The following is a 22,909-nucleotide window of genomic DNA, read 5'->3' on the forward strand; positions in this document are numbered from 1 at the left end:
GTGTGCCGTGCAGGGGCTACTCTTCAGTTTTGGGGCACGGGCTTCTCACTGTGGTGGCCTCTCTTGTTCCAGAGCTCAGGCTCTAGGGCTTGTGGGCTTCAGTAGCCGTGGCATGTGGGGTTAGTTGCTCCGTGGCACGTGGTCTGTTCCTGGATCAGGGATCACACCTGTGTCCCCTGCCTTGGCAGGTAGATTCTTAACCACTGAAACACTAGGGAAGTCCTTTTCTTGTTTGTTTGTCTAATTTTGTATGGTCCATGTCCTCCCCCAGAATGGAAACTCAGCGAAGAGCAGGAACCTGCAGGGCTGGGTCTCTATCATCTAGAATGGAGCCTGGCCTGTCACAGGTGCACAATATATATATATATATGACTAAGTCAGTGAAAAATTAAAGTGTGTTTCCCTAACATGGGAAATATTGCTTGTATCGGGCTGAATGGTGGTGCTCAAAAAGATATGTCCATGTCCCAGAACCTGTAAATGTGCCCATATTTGGAAAAATGGCAGTAGGGTGATGTGGATAAATTCAGAGTTCGGGATTAAAATGTACAGATTACTATATATAAAATAGATAACTGGATGATACAGGGAACCCAAAGCCGGTGCTCTGTGAAAACCTAGAGGGGTGGGAGGTCTGTTTAAGAGGGAGAGGACACGTGTCTCCCTGTGGCTGATTCATGTAGATATGTGGCAGAAACCATCACAATATTGCAAAGTAATTATCCTCCAATTAAAAATCAAATTAAAAAAATAGGTAACCAACAAGGTCCTACTGCCCAGCACAGGGAACTATACCTGATATCTTGTATTAACCTTTAAGGGAAGGGAATGTAAATAAAGCAAGTGTGTATATCTGACCTGGAGAAGGAAATGGCAGCCCACTCCAGTATTCTTGCCTTGAGAATCCCATGGACAGAGAAGCCTGGTGGGCTACAGTCCATGGGATCACAAAGAGTCAGACACAACTAAGCAACTAACACACACACACACACGTATATGTGAATCACTTTATATGTGAATCACGTATATGTGTACACCTGGAGTGACACAAGATTGTTAATCAACTATACTGCAATAAATATTAAAAAAAAAAAACAACGGTCTTTGCAGATATAATTAAGTTGATCTTATGATGAGATCATCCCAGATCCCGGCTGAACCTTAAATCCAAGGACAAGTGTCCTCAGAAGGCACGGAGGAGATGGCCACATGCAGACAGAGGCTGAGACTGGAGTGATGGTGACACAAACCAGATTTCCTGGAGCCACCAGAACCTGAAAGATATAGGGAGGGATCTTCCCATGTAGAGCCTTCAGAGGGAGCACGGCCCTGCCAGCACCTTGATTTCAGACTTCTGGCCTCCAGAAGTTTCAGAGAAGAAATTTCTTGTTGCTTGAAGCCACCCAGGTTGTGGTGACTTGTTCCAGCTGCCCTAGGACACTGATCTTCTGAACTCTTTTGGCAAAAATTAACTGTGTGTTCCCTTTGATATTAAATTAACCACAAATAACAGTATGCAAGTCTTTCCCACATGTGTGTCCTTTTTCGACCACTTGATAAGTAAGGGAAAGATAACTAAAGGAGGTTCTGCTTCTTGGCATTGCCCACAACAGTTTGCAGAGTGTTAGGGTCAGAGTGGCCACTTGGCAAGTCGGTATTGATTGAACAGTACGGAATATTGATACACTCCCTCTCAGATCGAGGTTACAAAGCAAAGACTCTGGCATCATCAGGGGTCCAGGGAACTTTGCTGCCTGTTGCCATCACTTCATGGGAAATAGATGGGACAACAACGGAAACAGTGACAGACTTTATTTTTTGGAGCTCCAAAATCACAGCAGATGGTGACTGCAGCCATGAAATTAAAAGATGCTTGCTCCTTGGAAGAAATGCTTTGCTCCTTGGAAGAAAACCAAGACAACATATTGAAAAGCAAAGACATTACTTTGTAAACAAAGGTCCGTCTAGTCAAGGCTATGGTTTTCCCTGTAGTCATGCATGGACATTAGAGATGGATTATAAAGAAAGCTGAAAGCTGAAGGATTGATGCTTTTGAACTGTGATGTTGGAGAAGACTCTTGAGAGTCCCTTGGACTGCAAGGAGATCAAACCAGTCAATTCTAAAGGAAATCAGTCCTGAATATTCATTGGAAGGACTGATGTTGAAGTTGAAGCTCCAATACTTTGGCCACCTGATGTGAAGAACTGACTCATTTGAAAAGACTCTGATGCTGGAAAAAATTGAAGACAGGAGGAGAAGGGGACAACAAAGGATGAGGTGGCTGGATGGCATCATTGACTCAATGAACATGAGTTTCAGCAAGCTCCCAGAGTTGGTGATGGACAGGGAAGGCTGGCGTGCTGCAGTCCATGGAGTTGAAAAGAGTCAGACATGACTGAGTGGCTGAACTGAACTGAACTGAAGCCTTGAGTTGATACCAGTTTGGGTGTAATTTTGGCTTTGTCCACACTGATCTGCCGTCTTTCAGACTCAGCCTTTACAACATAGGGAATATAACCAATATTTTATAATAACTGTAAATGGAATATAACCTTTAAAATTGTGAATCACTATATGGCACACCTGTAACTTGTGTAATATCAGCTATCATTGATATTACATCAGCTATTGTTGTTGGTCAGTCTCTAAGTTGTGTCTGACTCTTCAAGACTCTGTGGACTGTAGCACGCCAGGATCCTCTGTCTAATGGGATTTCCCAGGCAAGAAGACTGCAGTGTGTTGCCATTTCCTTCTCCGGGGAATCTTCCCGGACCAGGGATCAAACCCATGTCTTCTGCATTGGCAGGTGGATCCTGTACGACTGAGCCACCAGGGAAACCCACATCAACTATACTTCAACTAAAAAGAACAACAACAGCTTACAACTCCTGTCACCTCAGTCCCCCCAAGCCTGACTACTATGGAAGACGTGTTCTCTAAATGGAACTTGTAGGCTTGTCGAAATAACTGAGCTCCATGCTTCCCTGGTGGTCCAGCAGCTAAGACTCCATTCTCCCAATGCAGGACGCCCACGAGCCACCGCTAAGACCTGGCACAGCCAGATACATACATAAATAAATATATTTTTTTTAAAGTGACCGAGTTCTGGGAGGGGGACCTCCCAGATGGTGGAGGGCGTGGTTCATGGCTTTGTCCTTGACCCTCATTTGCTCCCTCTGTGGGCACACACCCAAGTCTGGTGGTCTTCGCTGGGCCTTCTCAGGTGACAGAGGAAGTGACAATGGAGAGAAAATCAAAGTGGAAAAAATAACTCACAAGAAAGCAGGAGAAGTAGCAGGCCCCAGGGAAAAGCAAGGACCTCAGAGTCACTCGAAACTGGTTCTGGACACATAAAGACTAGGCTCTGATCTGCGGGCCCCTAAGGCGCAGGCAGCCACGATGGGGAGTGGTGGATGCTGGCCTTTTCCTAAGAGGATGCCTCTGTTTGTCTTTCCTTTTCTGACTTGGGATTTTTCCACTTTGTCTTTTCTGCCCAGGCTTCTCTGGGGATCCTTGCCCTCCTTCTGACCTTGCTGGTGAGAAGGGCTTCGATAAATGCTCCATGGCGTGCTCAGGAACCCCTCTCTGAAGAAGGCGGCTGGACCCCCCGCTCTGTCCCCTACTCCCCCTGTTCCTGTTTGAAGGTTGAGGGCAGGGAAGGTTGACCTTCCTGCACTGGGGCAGCAGAGGATGGGTGTGGCCACATGGGCAGTGTCTGGGACAGAGGGGCTGGGAAGTGTGTCTATTTTTCTTTCCTCTCCACTTCCTCTTATGGATCTCTCTCCTCCCTTCCCCCAACTCCCCTCTCCCAACACCATTTTCTTTCCAAACACAGAAAGGAGCAACAATCAGTGTGAAGCAGGAAGTAAAGGGAAAGAGAGGGAAAGAGCAGAGCGAGATGGGAAGGTGGTACCCCGAGGTCGCAAGGTGAGGCTTACTTGATGAGCAAAGTCGATGCAAGTGATTTATGTAAGAAAGGGCTGTTCAAGAGGCAAATCAGGGGTGCTAAGTACCTTCTAGAGAGCTAAGAGTCAGGTTGGATTCCTTCAAGGGTAGAGTGGCTCAACTTCAGACTACGAAGATTGAAAATGGCCCCTGAATGGACTTCTCTGGTGGTCCAGTGGTTGAGAATCTGCCTTCCAATATGCAGGGGACACAGCTCGATGCTTGCTTGGGGAACTAAGATCCACAGGCCGCAGGGCAACTAAGCCTGTGAGACACAACTAGATAAGCCTGGACGCTGAAACAAAGACCCAGCACAGCCAAAAAGCAATCCAAACAACCAACCAACCAAAAATGGCCACTGAAAAAAATGTATAGGAAAGGAGAGAGGCTTCCACCTGCCCCATAAGGTACAGTCTGAGAAGTGAGGGATGATACATATGATGGGGTCACACAGACACACACGCTTCTGCACGCACACACACACACACACACACACACACACACACACACACACACACACTCTTTGGCTTAGAACAAATCTATCTGGCCCTTGGCTTGTCTTAGAAAAGTTCTCAGTGGCTCATGAAGGTGACAAAGGCAGGACGGGACATCGAACACTGAAAGGTGGTTTTTGTGTGATGGCACCAGGACTAGCCCTAGGGTATGATTTTAAAAGTTATTTTACTGTTAACTAATATCTAAGTATACACAAAATAATAAAATAAATTTTAAAATAAAGTATAGGTACAGCTGCTGCTGCTGCTGCTAAGTCACTTCAGTTACGCACCATGCACAACAAAGGTATGACTTTAATGAGTGATTCTAAGGTGAACCTCTTTATAACTACTACCCAGGTCTGAAGGGAGACTCTTCCAGCCACCCCTAGAAGTCCCTTCTGCATCCCCTCCTAACCCACATCGATCCTTCCCCAACAGTAGCCTCTCTCCCAACTTTTTAAGGAATCACAAGCTTGAGCCTTTTACAGTTTTATCGCCCAGGTGTGCATCACTAGACATCATGTTTATTTAGTCTTGTTCATTTAAAAAAAAATTTATTTATTTGACTGCACCAGGTCTTAGTTGCAGCATGTGGAATCTTTAATTGTTGCACAGGAACTCTTAGTTGCAGCATGTGGAATCTTTAATTGTTGCACAGGAACTCTTAGTTGCGGCATGTGGAATCTTTAATTGTTGCACAGGAACTCTTAGTTGCAGCATGTGGAATCTTTAATTGTTGCACAGAACTCTTAGTTGCGGCATGTGGAATCTTTAATTGTTGCACAGGAACTCTTAGTTGCGGCATGTGGGATCTAGTTCCTTGACCAGGAACTGAACCTGGGCCTCCTGCATTGGGAGCGAGGGGTCTTAGCCACTGAACCACCAGGGAAGTCCCAGTCTTGCTCGTGTTTTAATTGGATGTGTCTTTTCAGTCTTTTAAAATTCTGAATATTATTATGAACATTATTGTTATGAATGTTGCCAGGTCCAAACTTGTATGTTCACGCACAACAGGCCAATAAATCAAGGGATGAATTGTTGGGGGGAAAGGGAATAGCCACTGTATTCAGAGAGCCAGCAGACTGAGAAGATGGTAGTCTAGTGTCCCAGAGAACCATCTTCCCCAAGTTAGAACACAGGCTTCTTTTATACTAAAAGGGACGGGGGGTTGAAAGTACTGGTTCCAGCCAGACTGTAGAGGGAATATGTTCATTTCTTCTTCCCTGTGGCCACTCGCAGGTGGGCCTGCTCAGGATGTTTCCTGCGAGCTACAAAAGTGTATTTTAGCTTAAGGCTCATTGCTTGGGAGGCAGGGTTCCCAGAGATGGGCCATTATGTTTAATTAAAGCTTATAGGAAACCTTCCATTAGTGACTAACTTGTAATAGAATAAAAAATTATTTCCACACTAAGAATTACTTTGGGAGGATCAGATGACCTCCTCAGGCTGGTCATCCAAAGAATGACCCATTCTTTTTTGTCCCACAGGTAAAAATACATGCCTTTAAAAACATGTCTTAATAAGTTGAAATATGTGTCTGCTTTCCTTCTTCGTACAAGGCTTCTTCTCTTCTCTGTTTGCTTTGGCATTTGAGTGTGTCACAGACAAGTGAGTCAGTTGAGATGAGGTCTTCAATTTGGGGAGGGAGCAGGAAGTGCCCATTTCATCCCTCACGTAGGACACCCTGGCTGAAATAAGCTCAAAACATGCCCTGCCTTCCCTGAGGGTCTGTTTTTTAATTTTTGGAAGTATAGCTGATTTATAATGTTGTGTTAATTTCTGCTGTACAGCAACGTGATTCAGTTATATGTGTATATATTTATATATACACACATTCTTTTTTATATTCTTTTCTATTATGACTATCATAGGATACTGAGTATAGTTCTCTGTGCTATACAGTAGGACCTTTTTAATCAGCACAAAACCAGGTCTGCTTTGCGGTTCAAACAAGATGATGAAAGTGGAAGTGAAAGTTGCTCAATCGTGTCTGACTCTTTGCGACTCCATGAACTATACAGTCCATGGAATTTTCAGGCTAGAATACTGGAGTAGGTAGCCGTTCCCCTCTTCAGGGGATCTTCCCAACCCTGGGATCGAACCCAGGTCTCCCACATTGCAGGCAGGTTCTTTGCCATGTTCTTCAAATTCCTTCAACTTTGGAAGCACTGACCAGGGGCTAGTGGTGTTTTTATGTATTACTTTCTTACAGACCAGGAGCACAGGAAATGGCTCATCCTCATGCCTGGCTAGTGCCACACGTTCTGGGACCAGAACCCAGGTCCTGACCCCCATCTGGGGTAAAGCCTGCCTGACTGCATGCTTAGCTGGGTCTCATGTCTTGCAGTTCTTTCAACTAAAAGCAGTTTAACTGGGATGCAACATGAGAATCTCCACATAGCCAGGCCTCTTCTTCATCAGTTATCAACAGTTTGGTTTGAGAAGTTGTAGAAGGTAAGGTGGATAGGACTTGGTGATTGATTGGATGAGGGGGAAGGGGGTGGTGATGGAGAGGAAAAGAGAAGGAGGGATCCAGATTGATCCCGGGCCTCTGGCCTGTTTTGGGGAGACAAGGGAAGAAGCTGAGCCAGCCTGGAGGGAGTCGTGGGCTGAGTGAGCAGAGGCTCTCTGGAGCGTGGGGGCTGTGCTGTTTGCAACCCCAAGCCCCCTGGTTCCTTACACTTGGACCTACCAAATGAATGACCAAGGACACTGGGTAGCGGGGTCCATGGACGGCTTGCCTGAGGGCTGAGCTGGGGGGAGCTGGCAGAGTCTTTGCTTTCTTTCCTTTCTAATCCTTAAACCTTGGTTTGACCCTGTGAGAATGAAAATGTTTGACCGTCTGAAAATGAAAAATAACCAGCCGTTTCCCAGCCCCGCCCCGCCCCACAACCGCCCCCAAAAGACAAGTTTCGCATATGAACGGGAAGATGCAAGAGGGTGTTCTAGAAAGCCTGGGCTGATGGTTCCACTTGCTGGGGAGCTGCCCAGACTCTGCCCCACGTGACCCTTTTCTGGGGATGAGAATTCAGCTCGATCTCAAAACAGCCCGCATTCACTCTCTGCTGTGCCTGTCTTGGAGTACATTTAGGGTGCACAGTGGTGGGGACAGGAAGTGCCCCAGGGCGGGTCACATCGACCTACAGAGGATCCGGGCTGGGGAGCAGACCCTTCCTCACATTCCAGACCCAGCTTGTCTCACTTTTTAGGTCAGGATAACACTGCCTGGTCCTGCTTTCGGAGGTTCCAGCTTGTCCACCACTGTTTGCAGCCAGGGACGGTATCACCCTGTGGGGCTGATCGTCATAATTCCATGTGACTTATTGCCATTCGTGAAATTATGAGCCATGCCAAGGGTGCCCTTGAGTCTGGCTTTATCGCCCCTGGGTGTCCATGACTCTGAGACGCAGACCTGAGTCACTTTGTGTACGTTTGTTGCCCAGGAAGCCCTCCGAAATGCTGGCCAATCTGAGGCTGCCACAGTCTTTGTCCTCTAGCTAAAAAGCCAAACAAACAAACCGCTCCCTCTCTATTAAACTTCTACCAGCTTTCTAGACCCAGCACAGCCTTCAAAGAGGCCTCTCTTTGCACAGTAATGTATCCCATTAACTTGAAATCCTGGATATGCTGATCTGCGCACACGTGACACTCTGTGCTGTCGTCTGGCAAGTTGGGTGCTGTGCCATCTTCCCAGCTGGATGTGGGGGACATGCTTCTTCCCCTCCCTCCAGAGGCGGCTGTGTAGAGTTCCCCAAGTTTGATTCTTTCAGAGGCAGATCATCTGGTTTTATTCTGCCCCAAATATTGAGATGGAAGCGTAAGGCAGTGAAGGTCCCCAGCACAATCCTGGATTTTTGAGTTGACTTCAACATCAGTGATGCCCACAGGGATCATGAGGGTGGCCCAGGAGGCATGTGCTGCCGCCTTGGGTATCTGTGGCTCCAGGGTCAACCTGCTCCGAGAGTCACATTTTGGTTACTAATACTTTCAATGTTTAAGCACTTCAGGCTCAGTGAACTCAAATCTCCTCTCAATGCCCTTGAAAAAGCAATGGCTAGATCTTGGAGGGAGTAGGTGGAAGTGAGCAAGGAGGGTTGTCTTCTTCCTCACACCCTTTCGCTCTTGTGTTTTCTTCTTCTTAATTGGAATATAGTTGATTAACAAGGCTGTGTTAGTTTCAGATGTACAGCAAAGTGACTCAGTTACATATCTATATCTACTCTTTTCCATTATAGGCTATTGCAAGGTATAGAAGATATATTACAGGATATAGTTCCCTGTGCTCTACAGTAGGTCCTTGTTTCTTGTGCTTATTCTTTTCGTGTTGATGGTGGAACCAGGGAGAGGAAACTCGATATTTCTCTGACTGCCCATGGCAAGCCATCCTCTCTCTCTTTTTTTTGTAACAGTGCCCATCCATGGTTGTGGCTGCTTTTCTGTCTAGCTCTGGTCATTCCTCTTCTTTGAGCATCAACAGCTCCCCTCTCCAGGGGGGCTCAATTCTCTGTTCTTCAAAGGATGCTAAGAAACCTCTCTGCACTGTCCCCCATGGGACCAGCTGAGGCCCAGCCTCTTCCCTCCGGGCCTCCCCTAGTTGGGCTCAGCGCTGCTCAAAGCCTCTAGGCTGAAGGACAGGGTTGTTTTTCTTTATGGCCAGTGTGTCACAGATCACTCATTCTGTTGTTGTTGTTCAGTGGCTCAACTGTGTCCGACTCTTTGTGACCCCCTGGACTGCAGCACGCCAGGCTTCCCTATCCTTCACCATCTCCTGGAGCTTGCTCAAACTCATGTCCATTGAGTCAGTCATGCCATCCAAACATCTCATCCTCTGTCGCCCCCTTCCCCATTTGTGTTCAATCTTTCCCAGCATCAGGGTCTTTTCCAATGAGTTGGCTCTTCGCATTAGGTGGCCAAAGTATTGGAGCTTCAGCTTCAGCATCAGTCCTTCCAAGGAATATTCAGGGTCGATTTCCTTTAGGATTGACTACTTCTGTAAAATACATTAAAAATTCCCAGGGAAGGGTGGCAGAGTATGCCATTCTAAAATATGCTGCTTTGGGACATCCCTTGTGGTACAGTGGATAAGAATTTGCCTGCCAATGCAGGGGACATGGGTTCAGTCCCTGAACCAGAATGATTCTGCATGCTGGGGAACAACCAAGCCCCTGCGATGAAACTACTCAGGCTGAGATCCAGAGCACGTGCTCGGCAACAAGAGAAGCCATTGCAATGAGAAGCCCATGAACTGCAATGAAGAGCAGCCTCTGCATGCCACGGCCAGAGAAAGCCTGCAGCAGCAACAGAGACCCAGCGCAACCCCTCCCACCACACACAGAAGTGGGCTTTGGCATAAAGATTAGTTTAAGCTAAAAATTACATTTTTTAAAAAGCAGGTGTAAGAAGGGTATTTCGATTCTCCCCCTTTTCTCCCTAAAGTTCTGTTCAGTTTACTTTAGTTGCTCAGTCGTGTCCGACTCTTTGCGACCCCATGAATCGCAGCACACCAGGCCACCTTGTCCGTCACCGTCTCCCGGAGTTCACTCAAACTCATGTCCATCGAGTCAGTGATGCCATCCAGCCATCTCATCCTCGGTCGTCCCCTTCTCCTCCTGCCCCCAATCCCTCCCAGCATCAGAGTCTTTTCCAATGAGTCAACTCTTCGCATGAGGTGGCCAAAGTACTGGAGTTTCAGCTTTAGCATCATTCCTTCCAAAGAAATCCCAGGGCAGATCTCCTTCAGAATGGACTGGTTGGATCTCCTTGCAGTCCAAGGGACTCTCAAGAGTCTTCTTCAACACCACAGTTCAAAAGCATCAATTCTTCGGCGCTCAGCCTTCTTCACAGTCCAACTCTCACATCCATACATGACCACAGGAAAAACCACAGCCTTGACTAGACAGACCTTAGTCGGCAAAGTAATGTCTCTGCTTTTGAATATGCTATCTAGGTTGGTCATAACTTTTCTTCCAAGGAGTAAGCGTCTTTTAATTTCATGGCTGCAATCACCATCTGCAGTGATTTTGGAGCCCAAAAAATTAAAGTCTGACACTGTTTCTACTGTTTCCCTATCTATTTCCCATGAAGTGATGGGACCGGATGCCATGATCTTCGTTTTCTGAATGTTGAGCTTTAGGCCAACTTTTTCACTCTCCACTTTCACTTTCATCAAGAGGCTTTTTAGTTCCTCTTCACTTTCTGCCATAAGGGTGGTGTCATCTGCATATCTGAGGTGATTGATATTTCTCCCGGCAATCTTGATTCCTGCTTGTGTTTCTTCCAGTCCAGCGTTTCTCATGATGTACTCTGCATATAAGTTAAATAAGCAGGGTGACAATATACAGCCTTGACATTCTCCTTTTCCTATTTGGAACCAGTCTTTTGTTCCATGTTCAGTTCTAACTGCTGCTTCCTGGCCTACATACAGATTTCTCAAGAGGCAGGTCAGGTGGTCTGGTATTCCCATCTCTTTCAGAAATTTCCACAGTTTATTGTGATCCACACTGTCAAAGGCTTTGGCATAGTCAATAAAGCAGAAATAGATGTATTTCTGGAACTCTCTTGCTTTTTCCATGATCCAGCAGATGTTGGCAATTTGATCTCTGGTTCCTCTGCCTGTTCTAAAACCAGCTTGAACATCAGGAAGTTCACGGTTCACGTATTGCTGAAGCCTGGCTTGGAGAATTTTGAGCATTACTTTATTAGCATGTGAGATGAGTGCAATTGTGTGGTAGTTTGAGCATTCTTTGGTATTGCCTAAAAGCAGGAGCTAAAACCCCCAGATGGAAGATGCCTTCCCTATACTGGGAGAAAAGTAATAGTATTATCAAGGCCAGGGAGTTGAACCCAGAATTCTGTACAAACAGACCTTGCTGAAATACTTCTCATCTTCCGTTAGCCTCCTTTATGTTTTTCTTTCTTTTCTACAGTTGCCTCTCTTTGTTCAAACTACTATAAAAACCATTGAGGGTTTATCACTTTCTTTGAGTCTGCATTTTCTTACGAGGGCTCTTGCGTCATATAAGACTTGTTTTAAATGAAGGTGTGTGCTTTTCTCCTGTTAATCTGGTTTATGTCAATTTAATCCTCAGGCCCAGCCAAAAACCCTAAAAGGGCAGAGGTAAAAATTGCCTCCCTTACACTAAGAATATGATATTTTGAAAATAAATCCAGAAAATGCAAGTCCTGTTTTGTTTATTAGACTCAACGGTCAGAAAATTACTCTGCGAAATTGCTATAAAACTTGCTTAACAATTTCTCTTGCCTTCTGCACTTATTACTTCTTGGACCAGCCACACAGTTCATGGATGAGCCCCTGCCTCTGGAACACAGTGTGTATAGTCCTGGTCTAACTCACCTTGAAAGAGTTTGCTGTGTTTTAATAAAACACATTCTTTACTATTGTGTGTGTGCTAATCGCTTAGTAGTGTCCGACTGCAACCCCATGGACTGTAGCCCACGAGATTCCTCTGTCCATGGAATTCTCCAGGCAAGAATACTGGAGTGGGTTGCCATTCCCTGCTTTAGGCTTCACCACTGTAAGTGTTAATAATATCCCAATTTGTTGTTGTGTAGTCGCTAAGTTGTATCTGATTCTTTTGCAACCCCATGGACAAGAGTACTGGAGTGGGTTGCTGTTTCCTCTCCAAGGGATCTTCCTCACCTAGTAATCAAACTGCTTCTCCTGCATTGCCCTTAGGATTCTGTCACGCGAGTGTATGTCCCTCGATTCTTTGTCTCATCACAACAAAGATTTGGAGTGACGGACATTAAAGCCCCCTCGGCGAGTCACAGCTCTCAGGTCTTGGATAGACCGTGTTATAGCTCTCAGGTCTCGAATGGACCATGTTATAGCTCTTAGACAAATCAGTGTTACAGCTCTATTTTATTTAGAAGATAACAAGAAAATCCATCTTTGAAGCGTAAGGGCACGTCGATCTAAAGACATGAGGGGAAGAGCGCCCCAGCACACAGGAGAGAGAGAGAGCGCTGGCCCTGGCGCCTCTGTTTATATGTTTGTCTTTCTCTGGGCCTGTCGAAGTAAATTGGGCCAGCCAGGAATGTTGTTTGTTTAACCTGAGGTCCTCACTCCGGTCCTCGGTCCTCGGACCTTCTTTTGTTCCATTTTCGCGGGCTTTTCCCTTCCTCGTCTGTAGCCACCGCCATTTCGGACTCCTTTTCCCTGTTCCACCTACCTAACAATTCTTTACCGCCGAGCCACCAGAGAAGCCCAATATCCTGATTCGTTTACCAAAAAAAAATAAAGAAATAGAAGCCAGGTATTTATTCTGTCCCCACTTTCTCACCCTCTCCCCGGCAGGCCAGCGCCCCCTCCCACTTCCTTTTCTCCTCCCTCTACATTTCCTTTTCTCAGTCCCAGCAGCCGACTAATTGGATGACTTGACCTTTTGTTGTGAGTTCATTTCTCTCTGTGGTTGACAACTTCTCTGGTGGATTGGGCAGGAATGGAGTCAAGAACTCACACTGAATACAAGCCGTGCCTTGGGTCATGTCCGTGGGCAGAGGCGCTGTAACAGGTGAGATAAAAGGAATTAACCAGTTGGTTGCTCCGGGATTCCATTTGAGGGAGGTTCTGGCTCTGGGCACCTCCGCCTTTGCTCCTTCTGGCACAGTGACGTTCCAGAAGACACTTTCTTAGTGTTTCAAGGAGCCCACAACCCTGTGGGCTCGAGGTCTGGCTTGACCACTTTACCAAGCTGTCTTTCTCCTGGTGACCCAGCCTGTGGGCTCATCCTTGGGGTCCTTGGTCTCCTGATCACCCCAGTCAGGATCACAGCTGCTGGAGGTGGGTGCCAGACAATGGATTCAGCCCCACACTCTTGTTTCAGTGTGTTCTCGCTGGCCATGGGCAGAATGACAAAAAGATTTGAACGTAAGAGTCCTCTGAAGTTCAGTGAGCAAACAGACTTAGGGTTTCATATTTATCACACAGGGTTATCACATTTATCATTACATCAGATGAAGTGGAGCCAGATGTTTTGGGGGGGCAGGGAGCAGCCAGGGAAGATTTGTAGTGGGAACTGTGTTCCCTGGGTTAGAGGATTGCAGAAATGGGGTGTGGGACCTCCCTGGCGGTCCAGTGGTTAATAACCTGATCCCTGGTTGGGGAACTAAGATCCCACGGGTCAAAGGGCAACTGTTGTGTTTGAGCATGGAAAAAATTCCATGTACTGCAACTAAGACCCAACATGACCATAAAGAAATACTTTTTTTAGAAAAATGTAATGGGGTACGGGATGTGCAAGGGGATAAGAGTAGGGTGGCTGGAGCTGTGGGTGTGCAGTGTGGGTGTGTGGGTGTGAAGGAGGCGCATCCATGGGGCCCCCAACTGCCCCCTCAATTCTCACAAGACTCCTGCAGTCAGGTCCCTACCTTCTGGTCTCCCTTCCTCCTCTCTTGTCCCCTAAAAATCCACTCTCTGCAGCCAAAGTGATTCTTTTATTTTTTTTTAAAATTTTTTTTTCAAAGTGATTCTTTTAAAATGTAGTTCCAACTTGTCACAGCCCTGCTCCACTCTGTCCACTGGTTTTCAAATAAAATCCAAACTCACCACCTAGCCTCAATGCCTGGTGTGAGACTCTGTCTAGCACCACCCTCCCTGGAGCCCTCTGACAGGTACCAGCCTAACAGTGGCACATTGAGCCTCACCTGGACAGGGAGAGGAGACACTGGAGTGGCAGAGCCCTCCAGCCCCAGAGGACCACAGGAATGTCCTTTTCTTTGTGCAGCAGGCTCTCACGGGCTCATTTGCTTGAGGAGATGGGATTTCCATTTTCCACAAGCGGAATATAAAACTAAGCAGTACTGGGGGTCCCCTGATGGCTCCGTGGCAAAGAATCTGCCTGCCAGTGCAAGAGACACGAGTTCGATCCCTGATCCAGGAAGATCCCACGTGCTGCGGAACGGCTAAGCCCATGCGCCACAACCATTGAACCTGTGCTCTAGAGCCCAGGAGCTGCAACTACTGCACCCACGTGCCCCAGAGCCTGTCCTGCAACAAGAGAAGTAGCTTCAGTGAGAAACCCAAGCACTGCAACTGGAGAAAACACCTGGGCAGCAACGAAGACTGAGCACAGTCAAAAATAAAGAAATGAAATCACACACACACACGCAAGACTGGCATTTTCCAGTGAGGGTAAAGATGTGTGAACCCTACAACCAGCCATTACATTCCTGCAGAAATATTTATGTACATGTATGCGGATCTCAGAGGGCAGAGGGCCAAGAAGCTATAGCCCACTGCCCAATCCTGCCCCCAGTCTGATTTTGTGCAGCTCATGAGCTAAGAACTATTTTACAGTTCTCAGAATGACTTTTCCTTTTTTTCATATTTTAAATTTTATTTCAAAATAAAGACGAATGTTCAAAGACCATTGTTGTTTAATCGCTAAGTCCTGTCTGACTCTGGGACACCGTGGACTATATAGCCTGCCAGGCTCCTCTGTCTATGGGATTCTCCAGGCAAGAATACTGGAGTGGGTTGCCATTTCTTTCTCCAAACAGAGACCATATTTGGCCACAAAATGTAAAATATTCCTTTACAGAAAAAATGTGCCAACCTCTGATTATAGGAATGCTCACACAGGATTGTTTGTAATAGCAGAAAACCAGAAACATCTGAAATAGCCGTTATTTGTAGAATAGTATTCTGAGGTCCCCAACATTTTTTGGCACCAAAGATCAGTTTTGTGGAAGACAATTTTTCCACAGACGAGATGGGGGATGGTTTCAGGATGATTCAAGAGCAATATATTTATTGTGAGCTTTATTTCTATTATTATTACATCAGCTCCACATCAGATCATCAGGCATTAGATCCTGGAGGTTGGGGACACGCCCCCTGCGCCCCTCCCGCCCCGCAGTAGGTCGTTACATTTTAATTTGTTCACTTAAGGAATATCACTCAGCAGTGGAAATGGTCACACGTATAACAATCTGGATAATTCTCACAAACCCTCAGTTCAGTTCAGTTGCTCAGTCCTGTCCAAGTATTTTCGACCCTATGAATCGCAGCACGCCAGGCCTCCCTGTCCATCATCAACTCCCGGAGTACACTCAAACTCATGTCCATTGAGCCAGTGATGCCATCCAGCCATCTCATCCTCTGTCGTCCTCTTCTCCTCCTGCTCCCAATCCCTCCCAGCATCACAAACCTTTAGTTCAGTTCAGTTCAGTTCATTCGCTCAGTTGTGTCCGACTCTTTGCGACCCCATGAATCACAGCACACCAGGCCTCCCTGTCCATCACCATCTCCCAGAGTTCACTCAGACTCACGTTCATTGAGTCCATGATGCCATCCAGTCATCTCATCCTCTGTCGTCCCCTTCTCCTCCTGCTCCCAGTCCTTCCCAGCATCAGAGTCTTTTCCAATGAGTCAACTCTTCGCATGAGGTGGCCAAAGTACTGGAGTTTCAGCTTTAGCATCATTCCTTTCAAAGAAATCCCAGGGCCAATCTCCTTCAGAATGGACTGGTTGGATCTCCTTGCAGTCCAAGGGACTCTCAAGAGTCTTCTCCATCACCACAGTTCAAAAGCACCAATTCTTCGGCACTCAGCCTTCTTCACAGTCCAACTCTCACATCCATACATGACCACAGGAAAAATCATAGCCTTGACTACACGGACCTTAGTCGGCAAAGTAATGTCTCTGCTTTTCAATATGCTATCTAGGTTGGTCATAACTTTTCTTCCAAGGAGTAAGCGTCTTTTAATTTCATGGCTGCAGTCACCATCTGCAGTGATTTTGGAGCCCCAAAAAATAAAGTCTGACACTGTTTCCACTGTTTCCCCATCTATTTCCCATGAAGTCATGGGACCAGATGCCATGATCTTCGTTTTCTGAATGTTGAGCTTTAAACCAACTTTTTCGCTTTCCTCTTTCACTTTCATCAAGAGGCTTTGTAGCTTCTTTTCACTTTCTGCCATAAGGCTGGTGTCATCTGCATATCTGAGGTTATTGATATTTCTCCCGGCAATCTTGATTCCAGCTTGTGTTTCTTCCAGCCCAGCGTTTCTCATGATGTACTCTGCATAGAAGTTAAATAAGCAGGGTGACAACATACAGCCTTGACGTACTCCTTTTCCTATTTGGAACCTGTCTGTTGTTCCATGTCCAGTTCTAACTGTTGCTTCCTGACCTGCATACAGATTTGTCAAGAGGCAGGTCAGGTGGTCTGGTATTCCCATCTCTTTCAGAATTTTCCACAGTTCATTGTGATCCACACAGTCAAAGGCTTTGGCATAGTCAATAAAGCAGAAATAGATGTATTTCTGGAACTCTCTTGCGGATTTTGGCAATTTGATCTCTGGTTCCTCTGCCTTTTCTAAAACCAGCCTGAACATCAGGAAGTTCACTGTTCACGTATTGCTGAAGCCTGGCTTGGAGAATTTTGAGCATTACTTTACTAGCATGTGAGATGAGTGCAATTGTGCGGTAGTTTGAGCATTCTTTGGCATTGCCTTTCTTTGGGACTGGAATGAAAACAGACCTTTTCCAGTCCTGTGGCCACTGCTGAGTTTTCCAAATTTGGTGGCATATTGAGTGCAGCACTTTCACAGCATCATCTTTCAGGATTTGAAACAGCTCAACTGGAATTCCATCACCTCCACTAGCTTTGTTCGTAGTGATGCTTTCAAGGCCCACTTGACTTCATATTCCAAGATGTCTGGCTCTAGATGAGTGATCACATCATCATGATTTTCTGGGTCGTGAAGATCTTTCTTGTACAGGTCTTCCGTGTATTCAGGGAGCAAATAAAATAGGACACAAAAAACGCAGACAGATTCCATTCACATCAAGATAAAAGAACAATCAAAACTGAGTACAGCATGGAAACATGTACATTGCCATATGCAAAACAGAGAGCCAGTGGGAATTTGCTGTGCGACACAGGGAGCTCAACCCAGTGCTCTGTGACAACCTAGAGGGGTGGAATGGGGTGGGAGATGGGAGGGAGGCTCAAGAGGGAGGGGACATACGTATACCTGTGGCTGATTCATGCTGATGTATGGCAGAAACCAGCACAGTACTGTAAACAATTATCCTCCAATAGGAAAAAAAAAAAGCAAACTGATTTAATAATGTACATATGGATGATAAATTATGAAGAAAAGTAAGAGTTGTTTGGTTTTTTTTAAGTAAAATCTGTGGTTATATCTAGGGCTGAGAGAGGGGGTGGTGATCAGGAAGGGCATCTGTAGGTTTCTGGGGTGTCGAGTGATGCCTTATTTCCTTCCCTTGGTGGTAGTTATGTAGGTTTCCCTCAAATAACTAATCTTAGTTTGTGTATCTACGTTTTATGGACTTCCCAGGTGGCGGAGTGGTAATGAATCCGCCTGCCACTGCCAGAGCCTCCAAAGACGTGGTTTTAATCCCTGGGTGGGGAAGATCCCCTGGAGTAGGAAATGGCAACCCACTCCAGTATTCTTGCCTGGAAAATTCCATGGACAGAGAAGCCTGGTGGGCTACTGTCCATGGTGTCACAAAGAATCTTACTATGTAAGATTGTATTGGTTAGCTGTTGCTGCAGTCATGGTGTGTAACAAATCATCCCAACATTCAGTGGCTGAAGACCACAGTCCTCCAATCTCACAGCCCTGGGTCCTGCAGGATCGGTGGCTCTGATGCATCGGCAGTCATGGGGCCGCTCTGCTTCTGGCTTTAGGTCTGCATGTTGGCGGGGGCAGCTTCGCTCTGTGTGTGTTCATTGCAGGCCCAGACTCAGGAGGCAGGGGAGGCTCATTTCACAGCAATGCCAGAGCTCAACTAAGGCACAGGGCCACTTCTACCCTACTGGCCAAAGGAAGTCAAGTGGCCAAGGCCAAAATCAAGGGGAGGGGTGAAGCCCATGGTGAGGCAGAAGGGTGAAGGATCAGAGCCAGTAATGCAAGTGTGTGTGTGTTAGTCACTCAGTGTGTCTGACTCTTCACGACCCCACAGACTCTAGCTCATCAGGCTCCACGGCCCATGGGATTCTCCAGGCAAGAATACTGGAGTGGGTTCCCAGTTCCTTCTCCAAATGCAAGTTTATCTCTCCCTATAAAAGCATTAGTTAGGAACTTCCTTGATGGTCCAGTGGCTATGAAGACTCTGCACTCCCAATGCAGGGGGCCCTGGGTTTGGTCGGGGAACTAGATCCCACATGCTTTAACTAAGAGTTTGCATACAGCAACTAGGAGTCCACAGGCCGCAGCAAAGATAGAAGATCCCTTGTGCTGCAACTAAGGCCCAGCACAGCCAAATAAATAAATATTTAAAAAATAAATAAAAGCATTAGTTTGGAGAGAAGTTGAGGCTACTTTGGGGGCACCCAGTTAGAAGTCAGAAGTTCTAATCAGGAGCTCAGAAAGCTCTCAAATGCAGACTAAGACTTGACTCATCCGCATTTAGGTAGCAACCTCTGCCCCACCAGTGACTGCGTTGTCTGGGGACAGTGTCCCAGGGTGAAGCAAGAGCATCATGTGAGCTGGGCTCAAGGTAATCCAGTATGGGTTTATGCACGTATACAATATCCAGGGAGCAGCAGAGGGGCAGGAGGAGGAAGCTGAGAAAGGAGAGATTTGAAATTGAACAAAGCAAATGGCACTGACAGTGTTGAGCACGTAACAATGTGCTGGGCTTCTGCTCTTAGAGGATCACGTTAGAGAAAGGAATTTGGTGGCTCTGTAGGGACCTATCTGCAGTGGGTTGAGGCAACTGGAGAGGAAACAGGGCTGTTCTTTCAACCAGTGTGGGTTAACCAGTGTGGCTACTGAGAAGCGGTTCTCAACCTTCTCCCCACTCTACCCTCCAATGGCTCTTGCCCTGTTGGCTCAGACAGTAAAGAGTCTGCCTGCAATGCTGGAGACCTTGGGTCGGGAAGATCCCTTCGAAAAGGGAACCGTAACCCACTCCAGTATTCTCGCCTGGAGAATCCTTGGACAGAGGTACCTGGGCTACAGTCCATGGGGGTGGCAAAGAGTAGGACAAAGAGCGACTAACACACCCCCTACACGAGACTAGTACTTTCCACCGCCATCAGTAGCTCATCACCCCCGGGTGACTTCCAGTTGTCTTCACCTTCCTCCAAACCCGTTTTAAGAAACATTGCTATAAAAACAAGACAGAGGGGTGATGACTAAGAAAAGATGCTGCACCCAGAGAGGATATCATATGACTGATAAATAGAAGAGCTTGAGTTTCTGCCCTGCCCAAAGGTGACTCCACGGTCCGGTCCGTGTCCTTGCAGAATTGATTATCTATAGGGGAAGTGATCTGTGAATGCCCCACAGCAATCCAAGACAGGGCCCCAGGAGGGCTGAGTACCCTCAGGGCTGGCATTGAGGAAGGAGCAAGGAGGGGGCAGTTTACAAAGGAGGAAGCCTTCAGGGAGCGGGCTGAGGTGGGGGATGGATGGGGAAGGGAGAGTGGGGAGAGAGGAGCACGTGGAGTTAGTGTAGGCAGACAGGGCGTGGGGGAGAAGGCAGCCGATGGGGCTGGAAATGAAATCTAGGGCTCTATACAGAGCATTTCCAAACGCAATGGGGTATCCCCATTACTCTGCTGGCAATGGGGAGCCACCGTGGGTTTTTGAGGGGGGGAATGGCATGATCAAATTCACGTCTTACTGGTAGCACTGGGAAGAATGAATTGACTGTCCAGAAATAAAGAGGGATTACAGGGGGCTATTGCAAGGGAGACAGAAAGAAGGTAAATGTCTGGGCACGAAGTGTGACTCAGGAATCTTCCAAAGAGCCTCTCCTGTCCTCTTTGGCATGGTGCTGGACTGTCCTTCCCCTGGAGGGTAGTGGGTTTGGCTAACATAAAGTCTTCCTCTTCCTGGGTCTCCCATGACATGAAGAAGACTGGTCACAGGATTTCCCTGGGGGTCCAGTGGTTAAGAATCCACCTTGCAAGGCAGGGGATATAGGTTCAACCTCAGGTTGGAGAATTAAGGTGCTTTGGGGCAACTAAGCTTGTGTGCCGCAATTACTGAGCCCAGATGCCACAACCAAGAACCAACACAGCCAGATACATAAAATGAATGAATGGATTTTAAAGAAAAATAAAAAGATGGCTGGTCAGGGCTGAGAGCCGGTGTGACCAGGGAGGATGGAAGGCCGTGTTCTGAAGGAGCAGAAACCTGCCGTCTTCCTGACGTGACTCACTTTTACTGAGAGGAGTCACCCTCAAGGCTCTCAACCAAGTTGGGTAAGTCTCTAAAATGAACCCTGGCTCACTTGCCAGATACAGCAATAGGCCCCTTTCTCCAGAACAGGGATGGTTTAGAATGTCTGTCTAGGTGACCCAGTTATAAACCTTCAGGATGAACCACAACTTCTGACACTGGGGAAAATGAAAATCACTCAGTTGTGTCCGACTCTTTGCAATCCCATGGACTGTATAGTCCATGGAATTCTTCAGGCCAGAATACTGGAGTGGGTAGCCTTTCCCTTCTCCAGGGGAATCTTCCCAACCCAGGGCTTGAATCCAGGTCTCCCACATTGCAAGTGGACTCTTTACCAGCTGAGCCACAAGAGAAGGCCTGACACTGGGGGGTACCATTCAAATAACACCTCCTAGCTCAGCTTTTGTTTTTGTTTTACCAAAAAATACTAAAAATATCAAACCATGCATCTTGATTGGGGGGTTCCGGTAAAATGGGTTTCCTATTTGTGTTAATAAAAAAATGTGGCTGCATGGTAGCCAAACTAGAGCCTCTTGCTTTAATAATAAGTTCAGGCTCTGGTGGAGTTTGGAGTCTGCTTTGGCTCTGCTCAGTGGAGTCTGCAGCACTCACGAGTGGCGCTGGAGTCCTAACTCGCTGGGATACCCAGGCAAGTGACTTTCCCTCTCTGTGCCTCCGTTTTCAAATCTAAAACGTGTCAGTGATGACGGAACCTAACTCACAGGTTGCTGGGAAGATTAAATGAGTTAATGTAAGTGAAGTGTTTAGAAGAGTGTCTGGCACACAGAGAGTGCCCCAAAGTATTAGTTATCATGTTGTTGAAAGTGTGAAAGTGAAAGTGTTAGTTGCTCAGTCATGTCCAACTCTTTTCAACCCCATGAATTGTAGCCCCCCCAGGCTCCTCTATCCATGGGATTCTCCAGGCAGGAATACTGGAGTGGGTTGCTGTTCCCTTCTCCAGGGGATCTTCCCCACCCAGGAATTGAACCCGTGTCTCCTGCATTGCAGGCAGATTCTTTATCGTCTGAGCCACTCTGTGGAGGCTGTAGATAATCCATGTGTGGAGGCAATCCATGTATCATGGATGAACAAAGAAAAAAAATGTGATCCATACATGCAATGGAGCATTATTCAGCCTGAGTCAGTCCTAAAGGGAATCAACCCTGAATATTCACTGGAAAGACTGATGCTGAAGCTGAAGTTCCAATACTTGGGCCGCCTGATTTGAAGAGCTGACTCATTGGAAAAGACCCTGATGCTGGGAAAGATTGAACACGAAAGGAGAAGGGGGCGGCAGAGCATAAGATGGTTAGATAGCATCACCGATTCAACGGACATGAATCTGAGCAAACTCCAGGAGATAGTGAAGGACAGGGAAGCCTGGTGTGCTGCAGCCCATGGGGTCACAAAGAGTCGGACACAGCTTGGCGACTGAACAACAACAATTTATCCTTTAAAAGGATGGAAATTCTGACACATGCAGCAGTGGGGATGAACCTGAAAGAGATGCCAAGTGAAACAAGCTGGTCACCAACGGGCCAGTACAGTATGAGTCCACTTAGGTATGGTGCCTAGAGTGGTCAGATTCACAGAGACAGAAGGAACAGTGGTTGTCAAGGACTGCGGAGGAGGGGGAACGGGGACTGGTTTAATGGGGTGGGGGAGGAGAGTTTCAGTTTGGGAGGACGGAAAAACCTCTGAGATGGACCATGGTGACAGTTTCATAACAGTGTGAAGGTTCTTTATGCCACAGAACAGGATACTTAAAGATAGTAAAAATAATAATTTTTACGTTATGCCTATTTCACAACTTTATGAAAATAAAAATATATATGAACTGTTACCTCTAGTCTCAGAAACAGATGTGGCGATTCCTGTCTGCCCTGTGACTGGCAGAAAGGGCTCAAGTTTTTTCTCCCCCCAAACCCCCTCAGTTGTTCTCGTCCCCTTTAAATCCAACCCGATCTCTGTCATAGGCTAGGAGAGCTATAGGCTTCCCTGGTGGCTAGCGCTTCTCTGGTGCCTCAGACCATAAGGAATCTGCCTGCAATGCGGGAGACCTGGGTTTGATCCCTGGGTTCGGAAGATCCCTTGCAGATGGAAATGGCAACCCACTCCAGTCTTCTGGCCTGGAGAATCCCATGGACAGAGGAGCCTGGCGGGCTACAGTCCATGGGGTCGCAAAGAGTCAGACATGACTGAGCGACTAAGCACAGGAGAACTATGGAACAAACAGCCCTGATAGTGGAACCCAGGAAACCCGGAGGAAACAGAGAGCTGTA

This window comes from Capricornis sumatraensis, chromosome 8, assembly GCF_032405125.1.
Source record: "Capricornis sumatraensis isolate serow.1 chromosome 8, serow.2, whole genome shotgun sequence".
Lineage (NCBI taxonomy): Eukaryota > Metazoa > Chordata > Mammalia > Artiodactyla > Bovidae > Capricornis > Capricornis sumatraensis.